Genomic DNA, 14089 nt, shown 5'->3' on the forward strand with positions numbered 1-14089 from the left:
GCTTGTTTTGAAACATTCTCAAAGGGGAAGAGGTTTTTACGGGACGCCTTATCCTTTCGCGGATTGGTTACCACAATCACCGAGATGGTGGTGAAGTATGATTGTTTTGGGCCAAATGATGGACGAAAAACATTTCTACATACCACTGCAATTTGGTATTTGGAAGGTACACCCAAACGTCCCTTTCAAGTACCATCAATTTAATATATCAGAAAAGGCCATTTTGTGTTCGAAAATGGCCTGAGTCTCCGAGCCAGCCTTTTTTCATCTGCAACCAGGGTTCATACATTTTGCACGTAGGCAGAGGTTTTAAGGAGAAATTAAATAGTTTCTATGTTGCACAACAATGAAGTGCTTTAAACAAACAAATATTTTGTATGCACAGAGGAGAGGAGGAATATATGTAAGACTGAGGACACAGGTTAAATGAGAAATAGATTGACTGCAGCGCTGCCGAGTATACTATGCCATTTCTTTAGTGCGCTACAAGGAAGCACCAAACTGTATAACAATGTTTTCAATTGTTTTCGAAGTCATTCTCTTTGCTTGAAGCTGTGAAAGGAAGAGCCGGATTCCAGAATAAATCAATGATGTTTCAGAAAATTCCCACGCCCTGTGTAAAAATGCATTTATTCCCAGGTTTTGAGCAGTGACACTGTAATGCTAATAAAGTATAAGATCCAACTGAACACTGACTCTGTCAATGGTGATCCAAAGGGACTTTATGAAAGATCCCAGCTACAAACACCAGAACCAAAATAGGTTTAGGGGACACCCGGATTTGAACCAGGGACCTCTTGATCTGCAGTCAAATGCTCTACCACTGAGCTATATCCCCAACTGTTTTCAAAGATCAGAATGACAATATATCAGTACATCATGAAAGAGTGAGAGGCTCAAGCTCAGTTGGGCCACAAAGTACGAGCTTGAAACTGTGGAAAAGGAGAAGTAGTTCTTAATATTATTAATTAAAGGAAAACAGGATCATTTAAAAAACAAAATGTATATGTTTAATTGGTATTTTATTTGAATAGGCAGTGGTCCATAGGACCAATATCTGTAATTAAAATGTTTGTTTTGAAACATTCTCAAAGGGGAAGAGGTTTTTACGAGACTACTTATCTTTGTGGATTGATTACCACAATCACTGATATGGTGGTGAAGTATGATTGTTTTGGGCCAAATTACGGTGAAAAAACATTTCTGCATACCACTACAATTTGGTATTTGAAGGTACAACCAAACACCCCTTTCATGTACCTTCGATTTAATACATCAGAAAAAGCTATTTTGTGTTCGCAAATGGCCTGGTTTCTCAGACCAGCCTGCTTGCACCTGCAACTAGGGTTCGTACATCTTGTACGTGGGCAGCGTATTTTAGTAGAAAGTAAATAGATTATGCATTGCACAAAAATGAAGTGCTTCAAACAAACACATACTTTGTATGCACAGAGAAGAGGTGGAATACATGTAAGACTGAGGACACAGGTTAAATGAGGAATAGATTGACTGCATTGCTGCCCACTTTTCTATGCAATTTCTGTAGTGCGATTGAAGGAAGCACTAAACTGTAAAACAAAGTTGCCAATTGCTTTCATAGTCCATTCCCTTTGTTTGGTGCTGTGAAAGGAAGAGCCAGATTCCAAAATAAATCAATGCTTTTTCAGACATTTCCCATACGGAATACCGAGCCCTGTATAAAAATGCATTTACTCTCAGGTTTTGAGCAGTGACATTGTAATGCTGTTAAAGTGTAAGATCCAAGCGAACACTGACTCTGTCAATGAGGATCCAAAGGGGTTTTATGAAAAGTCCCAGCTACAAACACAAGAACCAAAACAGGCCAAGGGGACACCTGGATTTGATCCAGGGACCTCTTGATCTGCAGTCAAATGCTCTACCACTGAGCTATATCCCCACCTGTTTGTGAGAGTCGGAATGAAAATATATCAGTACCTCATGAAAGAGTGTGAGCATCATGCTCAGTTCGGCCGGAAAGTACAAGCTTGAAACTGTGGAACAGGAGAAGTAGTTCTTAATATTATTTATTGAAGGAAAACGGGATCGTTTAAAAAAAATATTTATATGTTTCATTGTTATTTTATTTGAACAGGCAGTGGTCCATAGGACCAATGCCTGTACATAAAATGCTTGTTTTGAAACATTCTCAAAGGGGAAGAGGTTTTTACGGGACGCCTTATCCTTTCGCGGATTGGTTACCTCAATCACCGAGATGGTGGTGAAGTATGATTGTTTTGGGCCAAATGATGGACGAAAAACATTTCTACATACCACTGCAATTTGGTATTTGGAAGGTACACCCAAATGTCCCTTTCAAGTACCATCAATTTAATATACCAGAAAAGGCCATTTTGTGTTCGAAAATGACCTGAGTCTTCGAGCCAGCCTTTTTTCATCTGCAACGAGGGTTCATACATTTTGCACATAGGCAGAGGTTTTAAGGAGAAATTAAATAGTTTCTACGTTGCACAAGAATGAAGTGCTTTAAACAAACACATATTTTGTATGCACAGAGGAGAGGAGGAATATATGTAAGACTGAGGACACATGTTAAATGAGAAATAGATTGACTGCAGCGCTGCCGACTATACTATGCCTTTTCTTTAGTGCGCTACAAGGAAGCACCAAACTGTATAACAAAGTTTTCAATTGTTTTCATACTCATTCTCTTTGTTTGAAGCTGTGAAAGGAAGAGCCGGATTCCAAAATAAATCAATGATGTTTCAGAAAGTTCCCACGCCCTGTGTAAAAATGCATTTATTCCCAGGTTTTGAGCAGTGACACTGTAATGCTAATAAAGTATAAGATCCAACTGAACACTGACTCTGTCAATGGTGATCCAAAGGGACTTTATGAAAGATCCTAGCTACAAACACCAGAACCAAAATAGGTTTAGGGGACACCCGGATTTGAACCAGGGACCTCTTGATCTGCAGTCAAATGCTCTACCACTGAGCTATATCCCCAACTGTTTTCAAAGATCAGAATGACAATATATCAGTACATCATGAAAGAGTGAGAGGCTCAAGCTCAGTTAGGGCCACAAAGTACGAGCTTGAAACTGTGGAAAAGGAGAAGTAGTTCTTAATATTATTAATTAAAGGAAAACAGGATCATTTAAAAAACAAAATGTATATGTTTAATTGTTATTTTATTTGAATAGGCAGTGGTCCATAGGACCAATATCTGTAATTAAAATGTTTGTTTTGAAACATTCTCAAAGAGGAACAGGTTTTTACGAGACTACTTATCTTTGTGGATTGATTACCACAATCACTGATATGGTGGTGAAGTATGATTGTTTTGGGCCAAATTACAGTGAAAAAACATTTCTACATACCACTACAATTTGGTATTTGAAGGTACAACCAAACACCCATTTCATGTACCTTCAACTTAATACATCAGAAAAAGCAATTTTGTGTTCGCAAATGGCCTGGTTTCTCAGACCAGCCTGCTTGCACCTGCAACTAGGGTTCGTACATCTTGTACGTGGGCAGCGTTTTTTAGTAGAAAGTAAATAGATTATGCATTGCACAAAAATGAAGTGCTTCAAACAAACACATACTTTGTATGCACAGAGAAGAGGTGGAATACATGTAAGACTGAGGACACAGGTTAAATGAGGAATAGATTGACTGCATTTCTGCCCACTTTTCTATGCAATTTCTGTAGTGCGATCGAAGGAAGCACCAAACTGTAAAACAAAGTTGTCAATTGCTTTCATAGTCCATTCCCTTTGTTTGGTGCTGTGAAAGGAAGAGCCAGATTCCAAAATAAATCAATGCTTTTTCAGACATTTCCCATACGAAATACCGAGCCCTGTATAAAAATGCATTTACTCTCAGGTTTTGAGCAGTGACATTGTAATGCTATTAAAGTGTAAGATCCAAGCGAACACTGACTCTGTCAATGATGATCCAAAGGGGTTTTATGAAAATTCCCAGCTACAAACACAAGAACCAAAACAGGCCAAGGGGACACCTGGATTTGAACCAGGGACCTCTTGATCTGCAGTCAAATGCTCTACCATTGAGCTATATCCTCACCTGTTTGTGAGAGTCGGAATGAAAATATATCAGTACCTCATGAAAGAGTGTGAGCATCATGCTCAGTTGGGCCGGAAAGTACAAGCTTGAAACTGTGGAACAGGAGAAGTAGTTCTTAATATTATTTATTGAAGGAAAACGGGATCGTTTAAAAAAAATATTTATATGTTTCATTGTTATTTTATTTGAACAGGCAGTGGTCCATAGTGTGGTAAATATTCTTTTCACCTAAACTGAATTTCATACGGAATCTTAAAATAAAGTAAAATAGCTCAGAATAACAAGAGGCAGAATCCGTGGTATAAGAGGTTTTCTAAATGGGCTTTATTCCAAAATGGCCGACTCGAGTCGCGGCCTTCAGGTTCCGTCACCACGAGGGTTCAGGAAGTGAAGTACAATACTTTATTGACAAGAAGTAACTTTTATAGGTCATACATTACAATGAAACGAATGCAAAAGGCGTAACAATTGATAAGATAAATGACATGGTAATACGTAATCGAAACTAGGCGTAATAAGGAGCAAAAAGAAACATGATTGGCTCTGATTATCTTACATAGGTGGATCTATAAGATAATCCTTAACATAGATGCGCGCGCAGCAGCATGACGTGTGATTGACGTGCAACTAGGGGGTGAAGGGGACTTGACATTTAGCTCTACACGTGGAGACGAGAAGTCTGGGGGGTCAAGTCAACCTAATCCCAAATCATATCTAACATCCTATGTTTAGAGAACGATGTTATCCACAAGGAAGGACTCTCGGACAGAATCTATTCTATACTGACTGTGTGTGCGTGTACAAGCGTCTAAGTGCCTATATGAGATGCGAGGGGCAGAAAACTTTCCATGGCAACAGGGCTATGAATCACTTGCAGGAGGACGGAAAGGCTGAGTCCTTTGCTTGTGAGCAAAAGGAAATGTTTACCTAAATCACTAGACAGGAATGCATCGGCTGAAGAGCAAAATAGATAATTCGAAGGTGAAATACAGCTTCTTGGCAGGCAGGCGAAAACTGGCCGAGGCAGGCACCGTTAGCTGCACAGGGAGTAGGACAAAGTTCATGGATACAGATGCGAGCTCAAGCTGAAACTGTCAGAGACAGAGAGCAGGGAAAGGCTTTGAGGAAAGAATCGGGCCTACTTGCCTGAACGGTAAAAATGGAATAACTTAGCCATATAAAGTCGGTGGTCTTTCATACTTAGGAATCGAATATCCAGCCCATTGATGGCGGATCTGACAGAGAACATGTCGACGGTAGACACACATATGTTTGCGTCTTAGAAACTGGAACTGGAGGGAACATACATGTACTTGTAACATGCATATAGAACCGTTGGGGTCCAAGATAGGGGACATAACTGATCAGGAAAATCCACATTTCCACATTCCCTCCTTGTCCCCTACTTGCCCTTCAAGAGATATCAATCTTCAACATTCCATCGATTTGCTCATGGAGCATCATTTCTTCTTCCTTCTTTTTCCGGCATTTTGAACGAGAACTTTGATATGGAATGCATGATGTGGCACACAGACCACAAATCGCTGGTCCACATTGCAGGCATAAACAACAACTGAAGAGCATAAGAAGGCCAATACCTAGGAAGGATAGAACTCTCCATCCCCAGGCTGATATCACACTCCAAAACCACCCGGACCACGTCCAAGTGCCTGGATTCTCGTGTATCTGGCTCACAATCTTATGAAGGCGTGTTATAGCTTTATATACAGATGGCGAATTTTCTGGTATGAATATGCAGCAGCTGGATCCGATGACCCTGCAAGCTCCGCCCCTATCGGCCAGGATGACGTCAAGGACAAGACGATTCTGGAGAACAACAATTCTCATCACTGATTGTTCCTCTGTCAGATTGCCTAGGGCGGCTATAGTCTCGTTTACTACAGCTTCAAGAGTCTTGGTTAGTCTGCGTATCAGCTTACTATTTGATATTGTACCTATATAGGGAAAGATACCTTTATTGAAATCTACATACTTGTCCCATGCCGTCTCAGTATAATCGACAACTGGGAGATCTCTTCGCTCTCTTTTGTGTACTAAATGAACATTTCGATAATAATCAGGGGGGGCTAGGAAAACAGGTGGTAAAAGGAATGCTATGTAACAGGTACCATCCCAATCTAGAGGCAGACGCATATATGCCGTCTGACCACATATAAAGTAAGAATGGCGAGAAGCTCTAAATGAAGATTTACCTTGATCCCTATATTCTATTGTAGTAACGCATTGGCTATGGCCCATATGTATGGAACCAACTTTTCTTACACATAATTCACCCTTAACTGGAAATACTGACATAGTGGGCAGAATTAGTTCAACTTCGGATTTGACATTCAGAATCATAAGATTAGGCGTAAAATTACCTAATTTATACACTTCGTTTTCTAAATCAGTTCCTGTTCTACTGGGGTGACCCTCCTTATTAGGGTGACAGACTTTGAATAAAACTAGATTCAGATTTCCCCATATCCAATGTTGTTGATAAACTGCTGTGTCTGGGTCTATGGAATTTAGTAAACTAAACCATGCTCCACAGGAGCCATTGTGTGTGAACGGATGTGGAAAGAAAGGCAGAACTCCTTGGTTATTCTGATAGGGAGGGAGTCGGCCACACACCCAACAATTGGTGGCATTACTAGTCTGATGGGAATGATGTAACATACTAATGAAAGTGTTATTGCGCAGCGCAAGTCTATAAGATAATTCATGTGGCGGTAGGTCACTAAAAGAATGTTCAGCAGCAACATTATAAACATGTCTAGGAATAGGATGATATATATGCAAAATCACACTCGTAATAATTATTAAAACACTCAATAAAAACAGAATTAATAATGTCCTCACACAGTAGCTACGCAGTGATTTACAATACTCCTGTCGTTTCAACATTTCTCTGGTATTTTCTCTACTCAGGTCCAAGGGATACATGTCAGAGACAATTCAACCGCTTCACCTTGGAGAGGACTTAAACAATCAAATTGCTCGACTGTTTGGGCCTAAGTTTTAATTTATAGCACTGAGAGTCATTCTTTTCAACAAAAGGAAGTTTTGAATCAGTCTGTGAGGGAGTGCAGGGCACAGTGTCTATATCCGAGGATAGTCCATGAAATTTCTTAATGTGGCTGGAATGTATCCAGCCCTTGCGGCCCTCAACTTTCACGGCTGTTCTTGTGGTCAGCAGGACTAGCTTCGGTTCTTTCCACCTGGGCTCCAACTGGGTTTTCCGATCGAGATTCCTCACAAATACCAGATCACCCGGAGCAACGTCATGGGGTTTCACCGCAGTATTGTCAGGAAAAGCTGCAGCTACCTGTGAACGACAAGATTGTAGTGCAGACATCAAGGAAGCCAAGTAGTCTGTCAGCATATTACAATTAACATCAGTTATTTTACGTGGTATAGGCGTCCCCCACATATTTGGTGGCCTTCCGAAGATCACCTCATACGGGGATAGCCCTGTTCGAGAGTGTGCTACCATTCTTATGTAAAATAGTGCAACTGGTAAGGCTACTATCCAGTCAACACCTTTCTCCTTACATATTTTAGACAATCTGATTTTCAAAATTTGATTATGTCGTTCCACGAGGCCTGCTGCCTCGGGGTGTCGGACACAGTGGAATTTCCACTGATATCCCAACAAAAGTGAGACATGTTTCATTAATTCGGATGAGAAAGGCGGGCCGTTATCTGAATATACAACACGTGGTAAACCGTACCGTGGGAAGAATTCTCGAACTAACTGTTTGGCAGTAGTCGGGGCCGTGTAATCTGATACTGGGTACGCCTCAGTCCATCGGGAGAGAGCGCAGACAACTACAAGAACATATTTGAATCCTCGACATCGTTCCATCTGGATATAATCCATTTGGAGCACTTCAAAAGGATGATCAGGAGTCTGGAATCCACCCTGTTCTACGGGAACACTTTTTCCTGGGTTGAACTGACAACATATCATACAGGTACGGACCTTTTGTTTAGCTGCTGCTCGTAAATGTTTATTGAACCAAATGTGTTGAATGCTATCTAACATAGCTTTTTCTCCTAAATGCGCCGGGCTGTGAATTGTAGCTATAATGGCTTGGACCATAGAGTCAGGAAGAAACCATACAGATTTCTCCTTCGTCATCCATCCCTGATCTGTCTGGATCCCTCCTAGTTCAGTCCATTTCTTTAATTCTTCTGCAGTAGCATGTGTCTGTATGTCAATTACGTCAAGTGCGGGATCCTTAATTGTCATACACTGTGTTGGTGTCTGAACTATTGGCTTTGTCATGTCTAATGTGCGGTTCTGAGCAGTCTGTTTAGCTGTTCTGTCAGCTAAATCATTGCCTTGAGAAATGATATCAGTAACCTTCGTGTGTGCTTTACATTTCATAATCGATATAGCAGTGGGCAGATGTATTGCGTCTAACAAGGCATGAATGAGGGGTCCGTGCTGAATGTGGGCACCGTGGGAGGTTAAATAACCTCTCTCTCGCCACAGCACGCCGAAGTCGTGTACAACTCCGAATGCATAACGTGAGTCAGTATATACATTAACTTTCTTATTTGTGGCTTGAATGCAGGCTTGTGTTAGAGCAATAAGTTCTGCTGCTTGGGCTGACAAAGTATCTATACAATTTGTCTCAATAACTTCAGTGTCTGTTGTGACTGCATACGCGGCCACTAAATCTCCTGTACTTGTTCTCATGCACGATCCGTCTTATACAACGTCAGGTCTGGATCTAACAATGGAACGTCTGTCAAGTCTTGTCTAGGTTTCGTCTTTATTTCAATGATTTCAACACAATCATGAGCTAGTGGGTCTGTTCCAATTACAGGTAATAGTGTAGCAGGATTCAATGTATTACACCGTCGGATCTCTATGTGTGGCTGAAACAATGTCAGTTCATAACCGGTAAGTCTTGCTATGGTCAAGTGTTGTGTTTGTGTTCGGTTCACAAGAACCTCTACTGCATGCGGTACTTGTACTGTCAATGGATGTCCTAACACTATGGCATCGCTTTGTCTGATTGCTAAAGCTGTCGCTGCCACTGATTTCAGGCATGCAGGCAAAGCCTGAGCTACGGGATCTAATGTACTGGAAAAATAAGCACATGGCTTGCGTGATCCTGCTTGATCCTGAGTGAGTACTGACAAGGCCGTACCTTCACGTTCTGTAACAAAGAGTGTAAAATGTTTGCTATAACATGGTGTTGCTAAAACAGGTGCTTGACATAAGGCTTCCTTTAGGCTTTCAAAAGCTTGTGTATGTTCCTGAGTCCAAGGGAGAACAGTCGATGTGGCTGCCTCCTGTGTGGTTAACTGAATGAGTGGTTTTGCTAGAAATGCGTACTGAGGGATCCACTGCCTACAATATGAAGTGAGGCCTATGAAAGCCCGCACCTCCTTTTGTGTCTGGGGTATTGACATGTTAGCAATTAACTGGATGCGATCTGGTGTAAGCTGCCTTCCCTCCTTGGACAGCGAGTGACCAAGATAAATAACTCGCTGGACACAGAATTGCAGCTTAGAAGGAGACACCTTGTGCCCCTTGTCGGCTAGAAAATGTAAAACTGTCAGAGAAGCCTTTTCACATTCAGGTTCGCTTCTCGCGGTGATCAGCAGATCATCGACATATTGAAGCAGTGCAGTATTGACTGGCATGTGGATACTGTCAAGTTCTCGTTTCAGTGCTTGGCTGTAGATGCTGGGGCTTTCTGTGAATCCTTGGGGAGCGCGTGAGAATTTAAAGCTGCGCCCATTTAAACTGAATCCGAACAAGTATTGGCTTTCCGGATCTATTGGGACGCTGAAAAAGGCATTCTTGAGATCAATTACAGTAAAGAATGTTGCTTCGGAATCAATTGCTGTCAATAATGGTGATATATCAGGGACCACAGGAAATTGTGGTACAATGCACTTGTTTAGTTCACGCAAATCAATAACCAATCGGTATACTGGTGGGGCAGTAGGATCAGTTCGTTTAAGAATCGGAATTATCGGTGAATTACATACATTGGAGTCTGTTTCTACAACTACTCCCTGGGCAATTAGCTCATCAATGATTTTCAACAAAGCCACTACAGCATCATGCGGTAACTTGTATTGTCGCATTCGTGGCAGTACCACTCCTGCTTTCAATGTGACTCGGTATGGTGTAATGTTCATGCAGCCGACATCCGTAGGGCCTTGTGCCCATAGATGTACTGGTAAAGTCTGTAGTCGGGGATCCATGTCTCTAGACACATAGTGACCTTTAAAATCACGTAAAAACAACCTTACTCCTTCCGGAGAACAACATATTATGGCTCCTAGTGCTTTCAGAGTTTTAATTCCTAACAGATTTTCTGGGCATGATTTAGTAAGCAATAAATCTGTAGTTCGTGTCAAAGGTCCTATCGTAAGTGGGAGAGGCTGTGATACTTCATTAACAATAGGTTTTCCTGAAAAACCAAGGGAAACATTTTGTGAGCCTGAGAGGGGTGCCCCTGGAACTTCACTACGTTTTATAGTTGTTCGACTTGCCCCTGTATCGAGTAAGAATTTTCTATCTTGACCTAATAATTCACTATGTACATAAGGTCCTTCTTGATCTACAGGAATCTCGATAAGCGGTAAGTCAACTTCCCTCTCTAGGCTTGTTCATGCGTAACGCTGATACTCAGGATATTCATACTGTGCAGTCTGATACATTTGTCGTGTTGTGGTTTGTGTGGCAGTAGCAGGCAACGGTGGTGCAGCTGGCACAAACTGTATTGGCTGTTGTGCGGCTGGCATGGCCTGGGGATGCGGCATAGCTCCTTGTTCATTCTGATCTTGTCTGAGTGGCCGTGATCTTTCTTGTGTTTTACCTATGGCGATATTATGTTTTAAAACTGGACAATCATGTACGTAATGACCTGGCTTTTTGCAATAATTGCATGTTCCTTTTACCGGTCCTGCTGAATCGGACTGTGTCATACCCTTTTTATGTCCTTCAGCCGGTACTGTCTGAGACACTAGCATTTTCATTTTTGTATCTTTCATACGTCTTTGTTCGTGTTCTTGTTCATCTCTAATTCTATTGTGATGATACTGTAACATTTGTAGCATTTGTGACGGAGTGTTACTTTGCCAGGTACTCTCGAATTTCAATATTCTATTCTTTACTGGAGGTAATGCATTTTCTACTAATTTTGTCACAAATAAGTGTGGATACGATTCACTACTTGTTTTTATCCCACTATTTATTCCAAAACATTTTTCAAATCGGGCATAATAATCACTTGTGTCTTCATCATGCTTTTGTTTACAGGCCGTGATTGCACCCCAATCTTCCTTTTTCGTAGTTAATAAACGTGGCAGTACTTGTACTAGTAAACCTGGTAATGCTTTGACTTTATCCCCGAGTCCTGAACCTGCAGTTCGGGCCTTTTCCTCCGTTTCTAATGCTGTCCAATCTATCTTTTGGTCACCCACTTCCCACTCTTTTTCTTTCAGTTTTTCATAAATGCCAGCAGGTAAGAGCACCTTTAATATCGTCATAATATCAGGATAGGTATACTCTCCCATCAGTAACATGTCCTTAATTTCTCGGTGGAAACCCGCTGGGTCTTTGTCATGACTTGGTACTACTTTCTTCATTTCTAACAATTCAATTTTTGATATGGGTGTGTATACAAATACACGGTGAAACTGATTGTCTTCGCCTTTTATTGGGTGCACTTCTCGTAAGGGATTTTGTCTATCCATATAGTACGGCGTTCTTTCTCTGCGGGGCAGCGAGAGAGAATCCGGACTTACAAAAAGGACATACTGTTTACGTGACACTAATATCTCTTTAATTAACTTGTTACTAGAACCTCTCCATCTGTTCGTGAGTAGTTCCGTTAATATATCAGGTAAAGGACCAGGGTCAGCATGTTGGCTCTTATATAATATAAGGAGTTGCTGAATCATATAGATTCCAGCTAAACGTTGTTCATCTGCACTGAGATTAAAAAACGTGTGTGCTACGGTCTCATCACCGTATTTTTCAGGACTGTCAATCCAGTGAACGGCTGATCTGGCTAATTCTTGCTCATCCATGGAATCGAGGAGGTGGTAACCCCTTCGTTCTCGTAGTATTTTATCTGCGGCTTGAAACAAATGTTCAGGAGACTTCAGATTTATTACAGGCGTCGGGTACGTTCTGCTGTTATTTGGGCATACAGAGTGTATGGGATCAGAAAAACATCTAGTATTATCACAGGATCTTCCTCTGCCTACATAGGCTATGGTCTCTGACTGTCTTGCGGAATTCCCTGATTCGGACACTTCATCTTGCTCGAACTCGTCTGTTTCCAATCTTTCTTCATGAATACGCTCTATCTCTCTACGGATTTTTCGGCACATGGCTATTATACAGTTTTTCTTATCGTGTCTCCCTTCTGATATATTCTGGCTCCATCTTGTAAGAATAAGCATTGCATTCGGGTCTACCCCCGGACGGTCTTGATTTCTGATCACACAGTTTATGAGGAAACGTAACAGTTCCCCCTGTATCTCTACTTTCTGGAATTCCATAGCTCTGTTAATACATTCTGGATCTCGCCCTGTTTGAACAAAATGATATATTTCGTCTAGATGCGTAGTCATTCCTGGTAACCTCGCTAAATACTCTGCGGCTCGTCTGATACGTAATGATGCCAGGACCATTTCGTCCTCTTTACCAACCACCGGGTCATATCTACAATTTACAAGGAGTTCCTTAAGCGTACGTTCACTTACGAATTTGGGTGTACGTGAATGCGCTGACTCTTGAAAGACAAGTTTATTTATTCTAGGTGGTGTAAAGGTATTGCTAGCACCTCCCGTGGCCCCATCTGGGGCGTCGGGTGTGAATGGGTTCGTTGAACGTGACACAGCAACTATGGGTGTCGATACCACTGTAGAATCGACTGCGGGGACAGATGCGGAAACAGATGTGCTTGCCGAAGCTTGTATCGGGACTTGCTGTTGCACGGGGACGGATACCTGATCCTGACGTTGAACCCCTCCGCCAGACGGTCTATGTGGTGTGGCGTTAGCATACTCGGGAGCTGCGTCGTCTAGATATGAGGAAAGAAAAACATCTTCTGCGGTTCTGGGATGCCCTTCTGGATGTACCTTAATTGGAAATAATGGGGGTGGCAAGTCTTTTGGCATCTCTGGAACAGCCTTAGGTAGTCCTTCGGCTAGAAGGGGGTACATACCATTCGTAAGAGCATTTCTTTGTCTATTTACTTGTTCTGATTTCACTCGGATACCTTCCTCAATTAATAGATTTTCTTGAACTTCCTTTGAACTTTCTTTGCTCCTCTCTTCTTGTCTACGTGCTTTTTCTGTGCGTCTATGAGATTCTTTACGCCATAACTCAACAGCGTCTTTCTGTGACTGTCTGACCTTTCTTTTCCATAACTCTTCCTCCACTTTCATGATGCACTCTGCATCCCAGGTTCCCGCTGCGGGCCACCTTTGACTTTCCGGCAATCCCTTGGTATAATCTACCCATAGATCAAGAAACAATATGGCATCTAAGCCATGCTTGTGATACATAAAATGCCCTGGAGTGTCCCTAGGAGGAATAGGAACTGCTTCTTCAAGCACCCCTTTTCTGGTAGTAATCTGTCTTAACTTCGAGAAGAGCGGCATCTTGACAACTGATCTGATACTTACTCTTGAATTCACTTAATACGAAAAACACAATAATGAACAGTGAACAATGAACAATCATTCATACCACAATATTTGAACACTTTAAACATTAAACATTAAACATTTTAACAATGACCGACAATGATGACAGTCTGCCTAACTAATCACCACGCTGAATTCTTGACAATAACTGAATACTTCGGAATACTTGATATACTGCTAAATAGTACATATACACTGCTAAACAGTGCAGACCGGATTTGTGTACCCAAATCCGTCTTGACCGGCACAACCTATGTGCGCGTCAACACGCCTCCCCGGCGATGGTACTCACCGAGTAGCTCCTTGAAACGGAAGGCCTCAGA

General features: G+C 41.7%; 3 non-coding genes across 3 annotated transcripts; all 3 read right to left on the minus strand.

Annotated features, from left to right (window-relative positions):
• Positions 1-766: 766 nt before the first annotated feature.
• On the minus strand, positions 767-838 carry TRNAC-GCA (transfer RNA cysteine (anticodon GCA)). Its single transcript has one exon. It is a non-coding gene; the product is annotated as a tRNA-Cys (tRNA).
• Positions 839-1846: 1008 nt separating this feature from the next.
• TRNAC-GCA (transfer RNA cysteine (anticodon GCA)) lies at positions 1847-1918 on the minus strand. The gene has a single exon. It is a non-coding gene; the product is annotated as a tRNA-Cys (tRNA).
• Positions 1919-2915: 997 nt separating this feature from the next.
• Positions 2916-2987, minus strand: TRNAC-GCA (transfer RNA cysteine (anticodon GCA)). Its single transcript has one exon. It is a non-coding gene; the product is annotated as a tRNA-Cys (tRNA).
• Between the last annotated feature and the right edge of the window lie 11102 nt (positions 2988-14089).

The sequence above is a fragment of the Triturus cristatus genome, chromosome 4_1 (assembly GCF_964204655.1).
Source record: "Triturus cristatus chromosome 4_1, aTriCri1.1, whole genome shotgun sequence".
Classification (NCBI taxonomy): domain Eukaryota; kingdom Metazoa; phylum Chordata; class Amphibia; order Caudata; family Salamandridae; genus Triturus; species Triturus cristatus.